The 19908-nt window shown below is 37.6% G+C and overlaps 1 pseudogene; it reads left to right on the top strand.

Annotated features, from left to right (window-relative positions):
* The first annotated feature begins 5350 nt into the window (after positions 1-5350).
* LOC106734581 (60S ribosomal protein L6 pseudogene) overlaps positions 5351-19908 on the top strand; it is a 45756-nt pseudogene continuing 31198 nt past the window's right edge.

The following is a 19908-nucleotide window of genomic DNA, read 5'->3' on the forward strand; positions in this document are numbered from 1 at the left end:
CGAGAAATCACCCCCCAGGGGGGATGGTCACGCCGCAATCCCTTCTCCTCCATTCTCCTCTCGGGATCTTGGGCACGCACGCACACGCGCCCGACGTGAGTTTTAAGCCACCGGGTCCGGGACACGAACCGCGGTCGACTACGTGGGAGTCCAGCGACATAGCCATTACGCTAACTGCTGGTTCCCGAGAAGCATCTTTTATAAACTTTTCAAAGATCTTTTATATTACAAGGATATTCTGATGTAATGAATAAGAATATGTATGATTTCTGGGCTATACAATAGTCCTCTGATGTCAATAATGATGTCATAAATGTAATTTATGCCCTTAATGTTCTATGAAATGGTTTCCAGTTTTTGTGTGGTTGTATATAAGATTGCTCTGGATATCTTTATATATATAAGCCATTTCTAGAAAATGGTCTATTGTGTTCTTTTAACTGCCTGAGGGCATGTGCACTTGCCAGAGAGAAACAAAAGGAGAAAGCGCTCCTTTGTGGGTCAAGATCATGTGTCAGGATTAGGGATATGCAAGCACAAGCACTCAGCTTGTCTTTCAAGCTGTGGGGTGGGATCAAACCACAGCCAGCTACATAGGCTCGAGCTCCCCTTGCACTGTGCTAATTACTACACTATGGATCCAGCCCGGAAAACAATGAATTTTGATATTTTTGGAATGTCTATACGTATTTAGTGCATATGCTCCTATAGGATAAGCTGTCTGTATCTATCCCAGAGATCATTTTCCTGGAGGCAAATACACGTTACTGAATAAAAGGTACCATCAGATGTCTGGTAGATATCAATGCAATTGACTTCAATGCCTAAGTGAGGTGCTGACTACAGTCATCAGGGATTTCTTTCTGGGGTAGCACATATTTCAGAAGTTATTCTCCTCATTTTACATTTCATGAATTCCTATATATGTCTTATTCCTGTAAATTTCCCCCATTGACCTCCAGAATATATACTGAGCTCCTCAGGCAATATCTTTTCTTCTCCCACTCCAGTATCTTGTAGTAGTATATATATATGTTCCATAATGTTTTAAGAGAATTAAATCTTCAGATATTGCCACAGTGGAGCTCACGTTTCTAATAAAATAACTTAAAATTAGTAAGTAATATCTGAGGTAGGCTAAATAATGGCCTACAAATATATCCATTTCCTAATACCTGGACCCTGTGATTGCTCTTTTACATGGTGAAAGGAATTTTGCGAGTATGATTAAGTTATGGAATAGAAAATTATCCTGGATGATCCCATGGACCAGAAAACTCAAGATGATATAATTACGAAAGTCCCTATATGAGAAAAACAGGCAAAGTCTGAAGAAGTGAAAAGTGAGCCAGGAAAGAAGGCAGTGTACGGACAGAAACAGAGATTGAAATGATACATTTTGCAGATGGGAGAAGGTGCCACAAGCCAAAGACCATAGGTGGCCACTCGAAGCTGAAAAGAGAAAAAAATCAGATTATCTCCTTAAGGTTTCTAAAAGCAAGCAGTTGTGTCAATGTCTTGGTTTAAGCCAGTAAAACTGATTTTGGATTTTCAGCCTCCAGAACTGTAAAAGAATAAACTTGTATCGTTTAAGCCACGAAATTTGTTGTAATTTGTTACGGTACTAATATACATTAATACAACAGTGATAGTGCTCTCTCTATAAAATCTGGTGACAATGCAAAGAATAAAATAGAAATGATCTATGATTGAATCATAGTTAACATGTTAGTATATTTTCTCCTAGATGTATTCATACCAGCATGTATAAAATTCATATATGCACTTCACACAATAGAGAAACCGTCTATTGAACTGGTCATTTCATATTGTACATTCCTTCAGTAGTAAAATAGTTTTATGATTTTCAAAAATTATCCATTTTGGACCAGCAAATGGCATAATGGTTACATTGCTGGACTTCCACATAGTCGACCATGGTTTGAGTCCCAGACCTGGAGACCTAAAACTCACGCCAGGCACATATGCATATGTGCCCAAAATCCCAAGAGGAGAATGGAGGGGAAGAGATTACATCATAGCCAGTCCTTCTGGGGAGTGATTTCTCACTTACTGTCTCTCTGTCTCTCCAGTAAGCACACATGCCCCTAAAGCAAAACTCTATCTAAAAAAATAAATAAATAGGGACCAGCAGGTGGTATGGTGGTTAAAGGTGTTGTACTCTCATATGGCCAAAGGGGTTTGAGTCCTGAACCTGGTGGTTTGCTTTCTCACTTTCCCTTTCTCTCTCTCTCTCTCTCCCCCACTCTGTACTTCTCTGGTCAAATTTTAAAAATAATAATAAATAAATAAAGTTAAATAAAATAATTCTTTAAAAAATCTTTAAAAAAATAAATAATATTTTACTACTCGGAATAAACCCCATTATATTTCATAATTTATTTAACTGATTCTTTATTGTGGATCAAATGCTATTTTTAAAACATTTTTCTGCATTAAGTAGGTATTGTTTGTACATATATATATATATAAATAATATATTATTTTATATCCCTATATTAGTAATATTAAAATAAACACTGCCATAAATGCTTGTTCAGATTTGATCATTTACTAAGATTATTTCTTAGAAATAAAGTTAATAGTACATTTTAATACATTTGACACAAAATTTTCCTTAGACTTCTTTACTTACGTGTCAAGTCATACATTAGATAGACTATCCATATTTACCAAGAATTCTCTCATATCAGTCAATCATTTGAAATTTATTATTACTGGGACCAGCAGATGGCATAATGGTTACATTGCTCGACTCCTAAGTAGTTGGCTATGGTTTGAGTCCCGGACCTAGAGGCTTAAGAAGTCCCAGACCTGGAGACTTAAAGCCCATGCTGGGCATGTGTGTGTGCATGATGCCCAAAATCCTGAGAGGAGAATGGAGGAGAAGGGATTGTGGCAAGACCAATCCCTCCTCGGGGAACAATTTTTCACTTTATGTCTCTCTGTCTCTTTAGCAAGCTCATGCTCAATGCAAAAATCTCTCAAAAAAATAATTGTTGTTACTATAATTTTAATTTTTTTTATTGCTAGAGAGAGTGAGCATTTCTTTCATCCCTATTAAGAGTTCATATATTTTTTAAGTTTTCATTTAGTTGAGGGAAGGAGAAGGCAGGAAAGAGGTACTCTGGAGAAAGTTTTATCATATCTCAATCTCTTGCCAGCCCCCTCAGCCATTCACCTAATATTTGGACTATAATCTTCCATGTGTCTAATGCACAATGGAGCCCTATTGCCTGTACAACCACAGTTGAGCTGTAGTTTGTATTTTTTTTAATGTTTGTGAATTTCTAACTTTTGCTTGTTTTATTAGAAGTTTTTTTTTTGTTTGGGGGACCAGCAGTTAGTGTAATGGCTATGTTGCTGGATTCCCACGTGGTGGACCATGGTTCACGTCCCAGATCCGCCAGCTTAAACTCATACCAGGCGTGTGTGCGTGCATGCCCAAGATCCCAAGAGGAGAATGGAGAAGGGATTGAGGTGTGGCCATCCGCCCTTGGGCATGATTTCTCGTTTTGTCTCTGTCTTTCTCTGTCTGTCTGGTGAGCACACGTGCCCTATAGCAAAAACCTCTCTCTCAAAGAAAAAAAAAAAAGCTAAAAGAAAAAAAAAAGTATTTTTGGTTTTTTGTTTGTTGTTTGTTTTATTTGTTTTTGTTTCTGTTTTTGTTTTGAGAGACAGAGAAACTGTTGCTGTTGGTTGTTGTGTGCTCACCAAACAATACTAGAAAGAGAAAAATCACTCCTACACTTCCACACTTTAAGTTCATTTTTACAAACTTTTAAAGTCCTCTCATGTGAAAAATTGATCGTTCCATCTTCATTTCTTTAATTCTCTGCTTCCTAAAGAAACATGGTGTCATTTTCCTCTTCCTCATTCTTTCCCTTCCTAAACAATTCAGTTTTAGACCTTGATGGGGTCAAGAAAGTTAGTCATCTACTACAGGGTAGGAGATGGAAACCCCAGTGGTTCAAGTAAGATATCCAAACCCAAGAAGAATGATGAGGGTGTTTGTGTGAAATGTCTTTCCAGGGAAGGGTGGAAAAGCATGACCTGGAGAAGGAGATCATTTCTGCAAGACAGCTTGATGTGCTCTGGCAGGGTGCCAATGGGTTCAGGCAAGTAATAATGTAAATAAACTGCTTGCCACTAGAGTGTTGGAGTCCAGACTGCATAAGGAGGCCTTTTTTTATGGTAAGATATTCTAGGGTGGGTGTCAGAGTCCAGGTTAGAAGAGGAAGGTGTCATTTAGGTGCAGTTTCAGAATTCTACTGGTAGAAGAGGCATCTGCAGGAAAGGAGTAGCGGCAGTGATGGGAGATTAGTTACATGAAGAGGAATTAACCACATTAACAAAGCAAGAATAATGAGGGCTACTTATCTATCACTGGAGAAAGAAGTTATAAACACAGAACTAGAGAAACTATGAATTCTGCAGTGGTAAATTGGCTTGGAAGCATCAGTATTGGTTTGGTTTTCAAATAGATAGATGATAGAGAGGTACGTGATGTGTGAGTGTGCAAATAACAATCTTTATAGCTCTTTTCAATAAGAAAAAGAAACAGGGTGCATCAATAACCCACCAATAAGGAGCTAACCTAACACCCGTATTTTAGTCTGAGCCAATAGGTGGCCTGGAGGTTAAGATGCTAGACTCACACATGGTTGACCATGGTTCAAACCTGGACCAAGTGGCTTAAAAACCACACCAGCTGCATGTATGTGCATACCCAAAGTCCCAGGAAGAGAGTGGAGGAGAAGGGATTGCTGCATGGTCATCATTCCTCGGGTGTGACTTCTCACTTTCTCTTTCTCTGTCTCTCTCTCTGACAAGCACACGTGCCCTATGGCAAAAACCTAAAACACACACACAAAGCAAAAACACATTTCAGGCAATGGATCAAAAGTAAATATTATCAGTAATGAGATTAAAAAATAATAAAAATAAAACCGCATAGGTATATCTGGCAGGATGTGAATGCAATGAAAGCACATTATTATTTCTGTAATATTCTGGCCAAAGACGCATAACCTGAATGTAATATAAGGAAATATCAAGAAAGCCCAAATTAGAAGATATACTACAAATAATTGTCTAAAGTATTAATATACGAAATACAAGGAGAGGATGAGAAACTGTACTAGACTGAAGGAAAATGAAAAGATACAAGTAAATGCAATGTGTAACTCCCAATGGGATCTGTTTGCCAGTTAAAGAATGTTGACTGAATCCTAAAGATTAAATGATAGTAACATGTCATTGTGAATATTCTGCTTTTGTTTTTAGAAATATAATCACATAATCTCAGTTCTCTTTCCCGCTATACAAGATGGCCGGTGAAAAAGCTGCGAAGCAGGACACTAAAGAGAAGAAACCTGAAGCTAGGAAGGCTAATGCCAGTGGCAAGGTTAAAAAGGGTGACCCCAAGGCTAAAAAGCCCAAGAAGGGGAAGCCCCATTGCAGTGGAAATCCAGTCCTAGTCAGGGGCATTGGCAGATACTCTAGATCTGCCATGTATTCCAGGAAATACTCAGAATACAGTACAGGAAGAAATACTCAGCCACTACATCTAGGATTTTAAAAAAAAGAGAAAGTTCTTGTCACTGTTATACCAGTTGTTGGGGACAAGAATGGTGGTAGCAAGGTAGTTAAATTTTGCAAAATGCCTAGGTTTTATCCTACTGAAGCTGTGCCTCGAAAGCTGTTGAGCCAAAAACCCCTTCAGTCATTATGTGAGAAAGCTGCGAGTTAACATCACTCCTGGGGCCATTCTGATCATCCTCACTGGACGCCACAGAGGCAAGAGAGTGGTTTTCCTGAAGCAGCTGAGCAGTGGCTTGCTGCTTGTGACTGGACCTCTGGTCTTCAATCGAGTTCCACTGCGTAGGATACACCAGAAATTTGTCATTGTCACCTCCACAAAAATTGATATTAGCAAAGTAAAAATCCCAAAACATCTCACCAATGCCTACTTCAACAAAAAGAAACTACAGAAGCCCAGACTCCAAGAAAGTAAGATCCTTGATACAGAGAAGGAGAAATACAAGATTTCAGAGAAGCCCAAGATTGAGCAGATAGATATGAACTCACAAATTTTACCAAAAATCAAAGCTGTTCCTCAGCTCCAGGGCTACGTGTGATCCGTGTGGTTTGCTCTTACAAACTGAGTTTACCCTCACAAATCGGTATGCTAAGTTTCTTTCCAAGAACCTAATTAAATAACTGAATATCAAAATAAAGAAAAGAAATACAATCACATAATCAAAAAGTAAAAATTTAATATTTTTCTTTTTAATTTTTCATATCCTATCTCACTGGCTAGAATGTTTAGAAACTCTATCCCTTAAATATTCATGAAAATTGCAAGTATATTCTTATACTATTATTATGTTAATGAAATATCTCTGATGTTTTCAGCTTTGAGATTAGTGCTGGTCATTAGTGTCATACTAAGAATATATCTTCCTATTTCTAGGGCAGTTTTGTAGCAGAATAAATGGCCGGCTGCACCTGTCTGGTAGCACAATGTTTCACAAAGCTGAGGCCACGTGGGAAGGTCCTGAGTTTGCATCCTGAACTCTCTCTGTGCATACTGGGTGCACGTGCTGATGGTCCTGACTGACTGAGTCTGGGAGAGGATTACAGCATGAAGACCCTGTTAGGGGTGTCTGTCTATCTCTCTCTCTTTCTGTCTCCCTTTCTCACAGCAGAAATAAATACATAAAATCCTTTTTAAAAGTCTGACTCATTGGGAATCAGCAGTTAGCATAATGGCTATGTCGTTGGACTCCCACGAAGTCGACCGTGGTTCGTGTCCCAGACCCGGTGGCTTAAACTCACGCTGGGCGCGTGTGCATGCGTGCCCAAGATCCCGAGAGGAGAATGGAGGAGAAGGGATTGCGGCATGGCCATCCCCCCTGGGGGGTGATTCCTCACTTTCTGTCTCTATGTCTCTCTCTGTCTGGCGAGTGCACACACCCTATAGTGAAAATCTCTCAAAAAAAAAAAAAAAGTCTGACTCATTTTCTTTATTCACATTAATATACTTTCTGCTTTGATTTATTTGATATGACCAAGTATATTAACATATTTACTAATTGTAAATAATTAATATTATCTCTGAAATTAATCTTAACTCTGCTGTAGGTTACTAAAAATTATAAGGCCGGCTTATCTTGGCCAATATTTATTTACAAATTTTCATCTGTACATAATAAATTTAACTATACGTTTTTCATTATGCTCGTTACTCCGTGCTTCAGTATGAGATAATAATAACAAAATAATATTTATAACATTGAACAGATTAATGTGTGTTAAAAGAATGATTAACATGCAGTTCCATGATATCCTTTTCCATTTATCGAATTATTAGTCTATAGCTTCACTTTCAACAACTCTTTACTCTCAATATCTTGGACTAATGCTCTACAAAACTCTTCTGTAAAGGGCCATATGGCAAAAGGCTGTCTCTGTGATCCGAATGGTCTGTCACAGCTACTCAAACTCACCTTTATTAGTCCATCTGTGCTGCTATAGACAAATGGACAAAATATCTGAGACTGGGTAATTTACCTCGAATAGAAATAGATTGCTCACACTTCTGCAGGCCAAAAGGTCCAAGATCAGGAGCTGGCATTTGGTCTGAGGACCTTCTTGCTGCATCTGAACATGACAGAGGTGGAGGGAAAGCTAGCAAGTTAGCAAAACAAGCAAATGCTGCATAAAACCTCTTTTTAAAGGGGACTTAAACCCATTAATGAAGAAGGTGACCTCATAGCCTAATCACTTCTTAAAGGCCCTACCTTTTAGTACTTCTACATTAGTGACACCCGACATTTTTAAGGAATACTTTTAAACTATAGAGCTGACATCGTAGCATGAAAATAGTCAAGGATAATTCATAAAAGAACACACATAACTGTGTTCCAGTAAAGTCTTATTGTCAAATAAGACTGAAATTGACCTGAATTGGGCTGAAATTGACCCCCAAATTATAGTTTTCCAACTTCTGCCTCATTTTTGATATTCTTTTTATACATTCTTGAATGCAATTTTAAATTCTTACTCTTTTTCTTTAACATTTAATATCTGTGGAGACATTTATTTTCCTCTGTGTGCAACTGTGGAAACTTCTCATAAATTTTGATATATAATATTCTTACTGCTGTCATTCTCCTGCAAATTATATAATTTATAATACTTATGTCCTTCTTGATCTTATAACTATTCAGGAAAGTGGTCAGTTTAACTTTTAAATGTTAGAAAATGAAGAAGGCTTTGAAAATAGGGGCATGGATAAGATAATTAAAGGAACACAATTAAGTGGCATTTTAGTATTGGTGATGACTCACATTATTTAGTGCAGATATGAAAGGCTCAAGAGTATAAGTCATTGAGGTCAGCAGTTGACATGATGGTTAAGATGCTAGACTCCCACATGGCCAGTTGAGGTTCAAATCCCAGACCCGGCAGCTTGAAACACGCTGGGCCCAGGTACATGGGTGCCCAAAACCCCAAGAGGAAAATGGAGGAGAAGGGATTGTGGCATGGCCATCCTTCCTGTGGGGTGATTTCTTGTTTTCTCTCTCTCTGTTTCTTCCATGAGTGCATATGCCCTGTAGTAAAACTCTCTAAAAAAATAGAATAAAGTACTGTCTTGTGCTGCCAGAACTAGAGCTATTTGGATGCATCATGGTCAAGAATCACAATATAGAGTTTATTTAACACATTTAGAAAAGTATGAAATGATGTTAGTGTATAATATGAGAGTCACAGAAAATGGCTTTAGCATGCTAACCTGAAGAATATGAAATAAAAAATTTGTATAGAAATGGAAAAGAGAATTACAACACAATCCTGAAAAACTTGAAGGTATGGACAAGTTACTGAATACTATTCATTTTATTTTCTTGGTATGGTATTTTGGTCAGAGTGAATTCTCTACAACAACTGCATTTCACAAGGTATTGGAGCTGCTATTTCTAAGTGTTCTATGAGTGTTGGAAAAGAATAGTTAAATCCCTGCAGAATATTGGTTAATTTATTTGTTTGTTTTTGCATTCCTTATCTCTCCAGGACTACTTCAACAATGTATTAATCTTCCTTTAGTACCGTGCTCCTTTCAACTTCTCCTGGACTTCTACTAATTATATATTTTTATTATTTTATGTATTTTGATGTTGGTTATTTGATGCAAAGGATAAAGGTTTTTTGAATAGTGTATGCTTCATCAATAATAAATACAGCATTACTGGTTGATTTTTTTTTTTTTTTTTTTGGAGAGGTTTTTGCTATAGGACACAAGCGCTCACCAGAAAGACAGAGACAGAGAGACAGAAAGCGAGAAATCACCTTCCCAGGGGGGATGGCCATGCCGCAATCCCTTCTCCTCCATTCTCCTCTTGGGATCTTGGGCACCCCGGTGTGAGTTTAAGTCGGTGGGTCTGGGATGCAAACCGCAGTCGACTACGTGGGAGTCCAGCAACACAGACAGCCATTACGCTAACTGCTGGTCCCCCATTACTGGTAGATTTAATATCAAGGATATTTCTTGGCATTAATGTTGTTACCTTACTTTTTTATTATTTAAATGAATGATATTGTCTATTCCCTTAGTCTTAACCTTTGTGGATGCTTTTTTCATTATAATTTCTATATATGATATCATATAAAATTTAGTTTTGATTTTATATGGTATAGACTTATAATATATTACAAATTTGTAAGACTGTCTCACTATATATCTCTAATACACAGGGGTGGGTGTTGGAAACAAAAGCACTAGCTATGACTTGGCCCAAAAGCTTCAGAACGCTGGTCTCCGCTGAGTCTATCAATTTACATAGGTTACTGCTACCAAGAGCATGTGGTAGGGCAGGAGAAAATCAGATGGTAAAGGACAGTAAGTGGTTTGCTTGATGATATACTTAAAAAAAAAAAAAAAAGAATTACCAAGACCTCCTAAGGAAGAGCATAGAATAGAAGAGAGAAAATAAATCTAGTCTTTTTCTCATTCAAATCAAACTAAAAGAAAACTGTTGGCCTCTTCCCCTCCATGGCACATATTTTCACTTACTCAATTACTTTCTTTAACAATAAACCGGACTCAGCCACCCTCTGGGGACTATTCTGATTGGAAATTCACATAGCAATCCCCCAAGAAGGTTAGCTGTTATAAGCTTTATGGATAAGAACTGAGATGGTCTCTGGTTGTAAACTCTATGGCCACATCATCGATTTAGTGGCTCTGTTCTCAAATTCTGTGCTGCCTGAATTATGGGGACTGTTGTTCTGCCTCTGTCAGACCATATTCCTCTAACCTTTCTGAACATGAAGATGTCTAGCTCCCACATTACAATCTCAAGAGACTGCGTTTTTTTCCTAAGTGTGTACCTACTTCTTATAGGAGCTCAAAAGATGAGAAAAAAGAGTGAGCAGAAAGAGTAATTCATAGCTGCAGTCACAATTCAAAACAGAGAATATTTGAAGGTTGTAGATTTACTATGTTCTTTTATGACTTTCTGCTATCGGGCCATTTCCATCATAAAAAAAAAAGCTCCTAGATGCATAAACTGAATGTCACTAAGGCACAAGATCTCAAGGTGCTATAGCACTGAAGAGCAATAGAATTCCTGAAAAGATAGGCTTTCAACAAAGGAATTGCATTAGGGAGGCAGCAAACTATAAAGCCCTGTTTTCCCTTTTGCAAAGGTCATTACCATGAACTTTTCCTCCTTTATGATAGGAAGCGGCAATCGAAAGGGTGATTTCCAGACACTACCACTACAATCGTATTGCCATCATTAGCTCCCCCAGATAGTCTAGGGGTCTCAAGGAATGATAATCCACAATCCTAACATCTTCTGTATGTAAGCAATAATGCAATAGCAGTATCAAAATTTTTCATCAGGCAATTAAATTTTATGCAAGCTAATTCAATTTTGCTGCTGTTTTATTAAGTCCTATGGAAAAAAAAGAAAAGAAATCTGTTCTCTCTGGTAAATCACAAGTTTCACAACACATTTCTTAATACAAGCTCCTTGTTCTGCTATTTTGATATATTAAATATCCAGCAACGAATTTCTGGGGTCATAAATCTACAGTGATAAAATTAATCCTATTGCTGAAGACAAATAAATATTTTATTGCAGTTTTATGAGCTTTTGTTCCCTCTTCACTTGCAAGTAGATGTTGTTTAGTGGTAGGAGACATTTTGCTTCTGTAAAATGTATTAAAAACAATATAGCAATAATAGAATTCGTATCTACAAAACCGTAGTGCACCTTTAAGATTGGAAATTCAAGTATATCTCTCCCTGTCCCCAAGTTTACAAAGAATAATGTGTCAACAGAAAATACTCATTCATTATAGTCAATTCAGTTTATATTCTAAATTTTTTTTTGCATTTTAATATAGGCACTAACTTTTTATTTTATTTTACCATGGGACACTTCTTTGGTTTGTGTTTGTTTTATTTTGTTGGGTTTTTTTTTGAATTAGCAAAAACTTAATAATTACAGGGAGAAGGAGAGTGTAAAAAACCAAATATTCACCAAAATATAATTCTAATTCTCAAGAGAGCACAAGCCCTGGAGGTTTCAGTGGAAGTTTTATACGGAAAATTCAATGAAAATAGGATTTGCGAGGGTTGAAGAGGGGTAAGCTCAGGGACATCTGATGTCTGTAAAACTTTGATATGGTTCACTTGCCTTCAGAAAACCTTCCACAAAAACAAAGACATTTGGTGTGGAGAGATGGAGTAGTTTATTTCCTCACACATGTAAGGAGAAGAAACTGAGACTGAGAGAAGAAAGTGAAAAACACTCCTTGAAAATAAACTCAGACCACATCTAAGTAATCTTTCTACCAATCCCTTAAATTCAGTACCTTTTTTAATTATTATTATGATACATCCATTGCTAAACTTTTGCTAAATTGCACTAGGCAAAAATCCAAAGGAGGATTCTCCAATAAAATACGCTCTCTGTCTTCCTTAGCCATTGTGCACATGAGGTTGCATTTTAGAAATACAAAGTATTGCTTAGTGCAGTTCTGGGTCTACATCCTTAGGCACCATACACATTGTCTTTTTCAACTAATTTCCATTTTCTTTAGGCTCAAATTCTGTGGGCAGGGTGGCACATTTAGAAATGGACTTTGTGAGGCCAGCAGGTAGCATGGTAGTAAGGCAGGGGATTCCCACATGGCCTACCACGTCTGGAGGCTTGAAAATCACTTTGGGCATGTGTGGATGCATGCCACAAATCCTCAGAAAAGCATGTAGGAGAAGTGATTGCAGCATAGCCATTCCTCCGGGGGATGATTTCTTACTTTCTCTCTCTCTGTCCCTCTCCTGCAATTGCATGTGCCCTATGGCAAAAAAAAAAAAAAAAAAAAAAAGAAAAGAAAGAAAGAAAGAGAGAAAGAAAGAATGAGAAAAAGATGGAACTTTGGAGCTTTGTAAGTACTTTTATCTCTGCTGGCAGGAAATAGCATGTACATGTCAATTTAATTTACATCCTGGCAAACTACCAAGTATATCAAAATATTTTGCAAGCAATATGTAGATGAGAAACATAAGTACATAAGTATAAAAGTGCAAAAGAAAAATAAATGAATTCACCTCCTCAGTCAAGACAAAAATAACAGGATTTCATTAACTTAAACACACAAAAAAGAAGAAAAGAAAAATGAAAGAAGGAAGGAAAGACAAAGGAAAGGAGGGGAGGAGAAGGAAAGGAAAAGGAAAGGGACGGTAAATGGGGAAGGAAACAAAATGGAAGAAAAGGGAAAAGGAAAAGAAAAAAACAGTGAAGTAGGTTTTCGTACATTGCATATAGGCGATGAAGAAAAGTAATGCTTCAAGGTGGAAAACAAACAAGGTGAGCCCGACATTTGCCCTAGCTTACTGACTTGAGGAAGAACTAGACTGTGGCTATCTACTCTTTCGTGACTTTTTTGGAGGGGAAACCCACTCAGAGTCCAGAAGACAATCTGAGCTGAGAAGATGAATCTGAGCATCTGGAAAGAACAAAGTGGTTAAAGTTTCTAGGAAAGAGTAATAAAGAACTGAGAATTATTTAGAAGAACTTCTTAATAAGAACCCTAATTTTTAACAACCAGACACATTGTCACCCAGCAAAACACTATTGAGCAGTGTCTTTTCCAACTAAGTGTGGCTATTTTGTCCAATGAAATGTTAGGAAATGCTGTGCACCTTTTTCCTACCTGCCAGAATGTGGTGTAGTTTCTCAGCTCTGAGCAATCTTGCAGGACAATGAAGCATATGTGCAAAACCACAGGCATCTGGACCATTGTGTCTTCTACCCACACTACTAGCTCCTGAGCCACCTGCAGTCCTGTTTGGGTCCCAGTCATCAGTCCACTCATGTTTCCAGTATCATACATGTGTCCATTCAGGGCTGTCAGCAAACCACTTGTCTACACATCCTTGACTTGCACCCTTGAGCACATGGAAACTACTCTGTTGCTCCTACAATGTAATATTGGGGTTTGGGAAATTTTACAGTGAAAAAGAAGGTCTAGAGAAAAAAAAAAAAGAACTTTTATTTTCTTTTTACTTTGAGGACTTGCTATCTCTCTGAACTCTAGGAAACCCAATTTTTTTCTGGTGTCCAATCCCACAAACCTATCTGGAGAGTGGTTGCAGGGATCAGTCCATGAAGATAATGCACCACTGCAGAATTTTTATCCACCTCTCTGTCTCCTTAGAGTGAAAATCAAGAAAGTTTTGCTCTTGTTAAGGTATTCTCCTGAATATTTTGTTTATGCCTTAAGTCTTTCCTATTCCAATAAAAATCCAGTTTTTGTTTGTTTGTTTGTTTTTTACTTAAATGTCAAAAAAAAGGACAATGTGTTAACCTCAATTTCTGTTGTTAAATTCTTTTCTTTACTGGAGAAGAGATTGACTTATTTAAATAAGTAGTTGAAAATTTCAGGGAAAAATATCAACAGAAGGTATTAAAATATGCTATCATACCAGATTCCATGACCTTCAAACTTTCCTCCTAGCTTTTTAGGTAAATGTCATAATTTGGAGAAGGGATGATTAAAAGCTTTAGCTTTCTCATTTTTGTTTAATGAATTTTTGAAGAGAATACTCTTGTGCTTCCTAATAAACTAAAATATAATGATTCCTAGCTTCCTTCACCGTGAAAAGTTGCTCTCTTTGCTCTGGTGGTGCTTTCAGACATACTCCGGAATATGGCATGAAGCAATCCCTTGGAGCTCACATGAAAAATACAGGGAATGACAACGTTCTACCAAAACCCACATGAACAGGGTCAAAGCACAACATCCTATTGACATACAAAAGATGACCATGGCGTGCCAGATACATTAAGGGAGATTTGGACTCTACATACAGGAATGGAAATTCTGAGAAGAGTCAAGGAAAGACAGGTTTTACAAGTCACTCTTTTAAAAGAAAACATATGAAAGCAAAGTAACATATTCCTTTCTTCTTCATTCTCTCCTAAATTACATTGTGTCTTTACAGAAAAAAAGGAACAAAGCAGAATTTCACTAGCTGCTACCCTCTCCCCACTACCATGCCACAGTCCTCGTCACCAAGATAAAAAGACTGTGGCTTCCTGAATCATTTCCAAGTGGATAATATTTTAAGATGTTAATGAACATTGCCTGGGTTCACTGCTTCCTCTCTTCCTAACAGTTGAACAGTAGTTATGCTTCCCACAGGCCTTACCCTAACGTAGGGATAAATAGCCACAGTCTATGCTTTGGTTATTGAAAAGTCACTCCACAGATGATTTACTAAAAGAAAAACCCTTGTGATTCATAATAGGTGAAACTTTTGAGAAAGGCATTAATATTGGTTCTCAGATCCAGAGCTTGTAGATCTAACACTGAGATTTTATTAAGAACAACAGAATATGGAGAAGACAGAATGATCATATGAGAGTTGTTTTCCCATCATAGAACCAGGCAAGAGATAGAAACATATCTTGGACTGTAGCAGTAAGTTTGGAGAGAATCATCAAATAGAGCCAGAAATTATGAGTTGGCTTAGGTTATCTGTTTTCTGTTTATCTCCATGTCTGCCACTGTCAAGACTGGGGTTGAAACCTCAGTGAAAAACGGGAAAGAGAAGGTAGAAAACATGCCTAAATTCCCATATGAAACTTTTGAAATATACAGCTTCCCAATATGAGTGATCACAAATGGCTATTTATTATCATTTATTTATGATAATGAAACAATTTTTGAAAAGTAGTCAGAGATGGAAAAAATATTTGAGGATGCTCTACATCTATACAAAAGAACACCAGACCAGAAATACTTCTAAAATAATGATGTGAAGAGTTCTAATGAATTCCCTTCCAGTAAAATAATAACTAGCAACAATGATAAAAAAAATTAAATATCTGGAAGTTCTAAGGTCCTAATGCAGAAACATTTATTCCAGGCAATCTACCAAGTCATGGTAAGAATAACAAGAATCAGTAGCATTTGAGCCGTAACTTCTCTCTTCCTCCTTCCCTAGCTCAGAGTGATGGAAGTTCTAGGCATCTTTAGCCAAGAATCTGGGCCTCTCCTTCACCCCCCTCCCCCCGTCTCACTCTAGAAATATGGTATCTCTCTAGGAAGGCAGGCCACCAGTGTTTCTCACTGCCAAGCCACCACCTCTATGTTGCAAACATTCTCTCACAGGCAAGAGAAGCCCAGCTACTAGGGGTGCCTCTTCTTTCTCCACTCATCTCTCACTGTTACGGAACAAGTTCTGCACCAGCCCAGGCAGGCCAAGAATACCAGGACCCGATCATACTTTCTCCACATCATGTGTACGCCAGAAGATCTACCATATAAGAAAGCTGAGCACTTTAGAGATTAGCACTTTTGTTCAATGTCCTCCTTATAGAACAGGGTGTTATAAACAGAAGAGAAGGCTGTTATCCTCACTCACAGCCACTCTGAAGCAGGGTAGTCTAAGTTTTGCCCAGGGGGGAGAGAAAAGCAAAGAATAAAGAGCTCTATAGTTTGCCCCCAGAGGTTCCACTTTCCATGGAACACAGTGCAGGGCATTCAATCATTGTTAAAACAGAAAGGACTGCCTTCATGGTACAGCGGTAGTACACTGCTCAGAGAAGCCAGATCTCACACAGTGATGGAGGTTCTGATTCCTGGCCAGGTCATCCTGAAATACACCAGGCAAAACATGAATCCCCAAGACTGAAGGGCCTGGAGGATTGGAGGAAGGTGATGATGATATGACCAGATCCTGCGAAGGATGCTCATCTCTCTCTCTCTTTCTCTCATGGACATGCACACATGATATGTCATGAATAAAGACAAAATAACTTAAAGAAACATTGGAGGTGGGTGATAAGCAATTATTATAACAATAAGAGAAATAACAAAAGTTTAGCAAAAATAAACAACAATAACAACCAAGAAACAGCTAAGGAGAGCCCTCCTAGAATGTGAACGAGTCTCAGAGTCTGGTCTCAACAATTATTCCTGCAAATAAGCCCAACTTTAACTGAATCAGACTAAAGGCTAATTTATGTTCCAGGATGTTGTCAAAAATAATCAAGCAATGAGCTAGACATTAGTGGAGTCGATTTTATGGGTCTGATACCAATATAGGTCAACCAGTAGTTTAACAAAGAGTTTAAAGAAAGAGGCAGTATAAAGAGCCTACATATTGGCTGTTTGCTGGACTCGCATGTAGTTGACTGTGGTTCAAGTTCCAGACCCAGTGGCTTAAACTCACACCAGGCAGGTGTGCGGGCATGCCCAGGATCCCGAGAGGAGAATGGAAGAGAAGGGACTGCGGTGTGGCCATCCCCCTTGGGGGGTGATTTCTCGCTTTCTGTCTCTCTATCTCTCTATCTCTCTCTGTCTCTCTGGTGAGCGCACGCACCCTAGAGCAAAAACCTCTCCAAAAAAAAAACAAACAAAACAAAACAAAACAAACAAATAAAAACCTCTTAAAAAAAAACAAAAAAACTACATGTGGAATTCAAAATATTTTGTAACAAAATAAACTTCTACTAACTTGTTATAAGATATCTAAACAGGATCTAATTTGACACACCAAGAAAGATAAGATAATTTGAAAAGAGCCCTTACCAGAGTTACATGAATTCTGCTAAAATTGAAGTAAGAACAAACATGAAATTTAGGATGAACTTTCCGTGGAAGTGTGGTCAAATTATTGTTGTTTTACAAAAAGTTTATAGAAACAGGGCCCCAAAGAAATCATATAGTTTACAAATGGAAAACTTGTTTTTAGAAGGGACAAGACTATGTTAAAGAAGATGCTGGCAGCAGTGGACCATCCACATTAATTATCAAGAAAAAAAATTAATCTTGTATAAACCCTAAATTGAAGAGGTCTGACAGTCAACACCAAAAACAATAGCCAGCACAAGAGAAGTACATCCAAATCGGTCATGTTAACACAGGTCTAATTGAAAAATTAAAGCTTCCAAAATTTTCTGCTCAGATTCTTCCAAAATCAGCTACAGAGAAGGACAGAAATTTCAATAGAAATTTTAAACAGTAGACCAAGATCTTGATCCATTTCTTCAAATAACTGTAGTAGGAGAGAAAACATGGGTTTACCAGTACAACCCTGAAGACAAGTGTATGATCAAAGCAATGACTACCAACAAGCGGAAGTGCTCTGATCAAAGCAAAAGTGGACCAGTCAAGAGTAAAGGTCATGGCAACAATTTTGGGGGATGCAATAAGTCATTATGCATGTTGACTTTCTAAATAATCAAAGAACAGTAACATCTATCTATAACGAGTGTTTTGAGAAAGTCAGTCAAAACTTTAGCAGAGAAACTTCCAAAAAAGCTTCATTAGAGTCCTTCTCGGCTTTGAACTTCATAGAACTTACATTGAGAAATAAAGTTTAAATTTTTAATCTTTTAATTCTATCTTTTTTCTAACTTAATTAAAAAAAATTACCAGTAGGCATGTGTACTTTCTAGACAGAGAGAAAGAGAAAGCACCCTCATGGGGCATAGTCAAACTTCAATCCCCCCTCCTCTACTTCTTTTCAGGATTTTGGGCACACATGCATATATGCCCAGTGTATTTCTCAAGCTGCTGGACCTGGGACTTAAACCACACAGTTGCATGTAGAATCCAGCCATTTTTGACTATCTGGCCATGCACTGACCATCTGTGAACTTTTAGGTTTGTTTACATGCAAAGTTCATAATTTCTTTCCTTGGCCACTTGTTCTCCAAGAGCAATCTCAAAGTTACTATTTCTCAAGGTGAGTCTGGCTAAAATATTAAGACTGAGATCCACACTCTTATACTATTTGACAAATGGATAGCTTATAAAAATATAGAAATTTTTGCTATCACCTCAGCAAAAATCAAAATGTTTGATAACACATGAACACCCTGTGCTCATTTGCACACTTAGGGCTAAAAGGCATTTTCATACATTGTTGATAAAAAGTATGAATTCAAAAAATCTTTGAGAAGGAAAAGTGAGCAGAATTTATCAAATTTGTAAAAAGAGACTTTGATCCAGCAATTCTAAATGTAAGCTTTAAATGCCCCTTTCCTTCTGGAAAAGGAGCCCCATGATATTCTGCACAACTCTTGCAACTCTACTTAATATTTTTGCCAGCTGCTTAGTCACTGGCTCAAGTCACTTCTCAATGCATTGACTATCTGGAACCATATTCCTAGCAGTCTTTGACCTCAATTATTGCCTGGAATCTCTGACTACTCTGCCCAGTTCACTTGATGAGATTACCTTAAATATAAACATTTGCCCAAATGAAGTCTGAATTCATTACTACTTTCTTACAATGAGCAGGAGTAGGTCATCGCTCATCAGTTGCCAGACTTAAAACCTTGCCAACCTCTCATTTCCCTTTATCCAGAGGTGTTGAGAGGTCTTAGTGCACCTTTTGATATGACTTTCCCAGTATACGATACATAAAAACATGTTATACTGTGTCCTATCATACACAACACTACATAAACCACAGGGAGAAATATGTTTGAAGTATTTTCTATAAGCTAAGTTTCTGTTAGCAACATTTTACACACACACACACACACACACATTTTTTTTTTTTCTTGGCGAGTAAGCAAAGACCCAGAGAACATACTTTTCTTGTACCTTTCTTAAGGTCATGGATTTAGGATTGTGCTGTGATTACAGTCAGCTCTCTTGACCTTCAAACCAGTGCCATTTTAACTAAACTTTCTAGTCTCTAAACTGCCTCCCAGTTAATCAGAAAGGGATATTCAATCAAAAGTTCATTCCTGTTTCAGCAACATCAGTGAATACAGAAGAATTAATGTATTTTCCATATGACACCTTTGAAACTCTCAGATTGTTTATAAATTAGTTCTCAATTGGCTTCAAATATCTTCTAAGTGTTTCTTTACATTTTGTTACATCGGCCACCTTTTATTTTGGGGAGGTGTTGTTTTCATTTTCTGCATATCAAATCTAGATCAAAGTCAAATCATGGTACTTTCTTCATTTATGAAACACCCTAGACTATTTTTCTTTGCAAATCAGTTACGTGCTATGTCTTTTCTGGGTCTGAAACACCGCCAATCCCTGTGTTTGGCAGCAGGTGACTTATAAAGCCCTACAAGTGGAACTTACCATCTGTTTGATAGCTAAGGATTTCATGCTTTGTTTGTCAAAAAAGAGATTTAATTTGTATTGATAATTACAGATTTAAATGATCAACTTTAATGCTCATGAGCTTAGAGGATATCTTTAAACATGACTTTGCTCTTCCTCTTAGTTTTTACATTTAGAATGCTTCTAGCTCTTAGTATGAATCTGATTGGTGTGGCCTACTTCATGAGGTCTATGTATTTGGTCCTGTGGCACTTTGCACAGAGAACC

Source organism: Tupaia chinensis, unplaced genomic scaffold (assembly GCF_000334495.1).
Source record: "Tupaia chinensis unplaced genomic scaffold, TupChi_1.0 Scaffold000147_1, whole genome shotgun sequence".
NCBI lineage: Eukaryota > Metazoa > Chordata > Mammalia > Scandentia > Tupaiidae > Tupaia > Tupaia belangeri.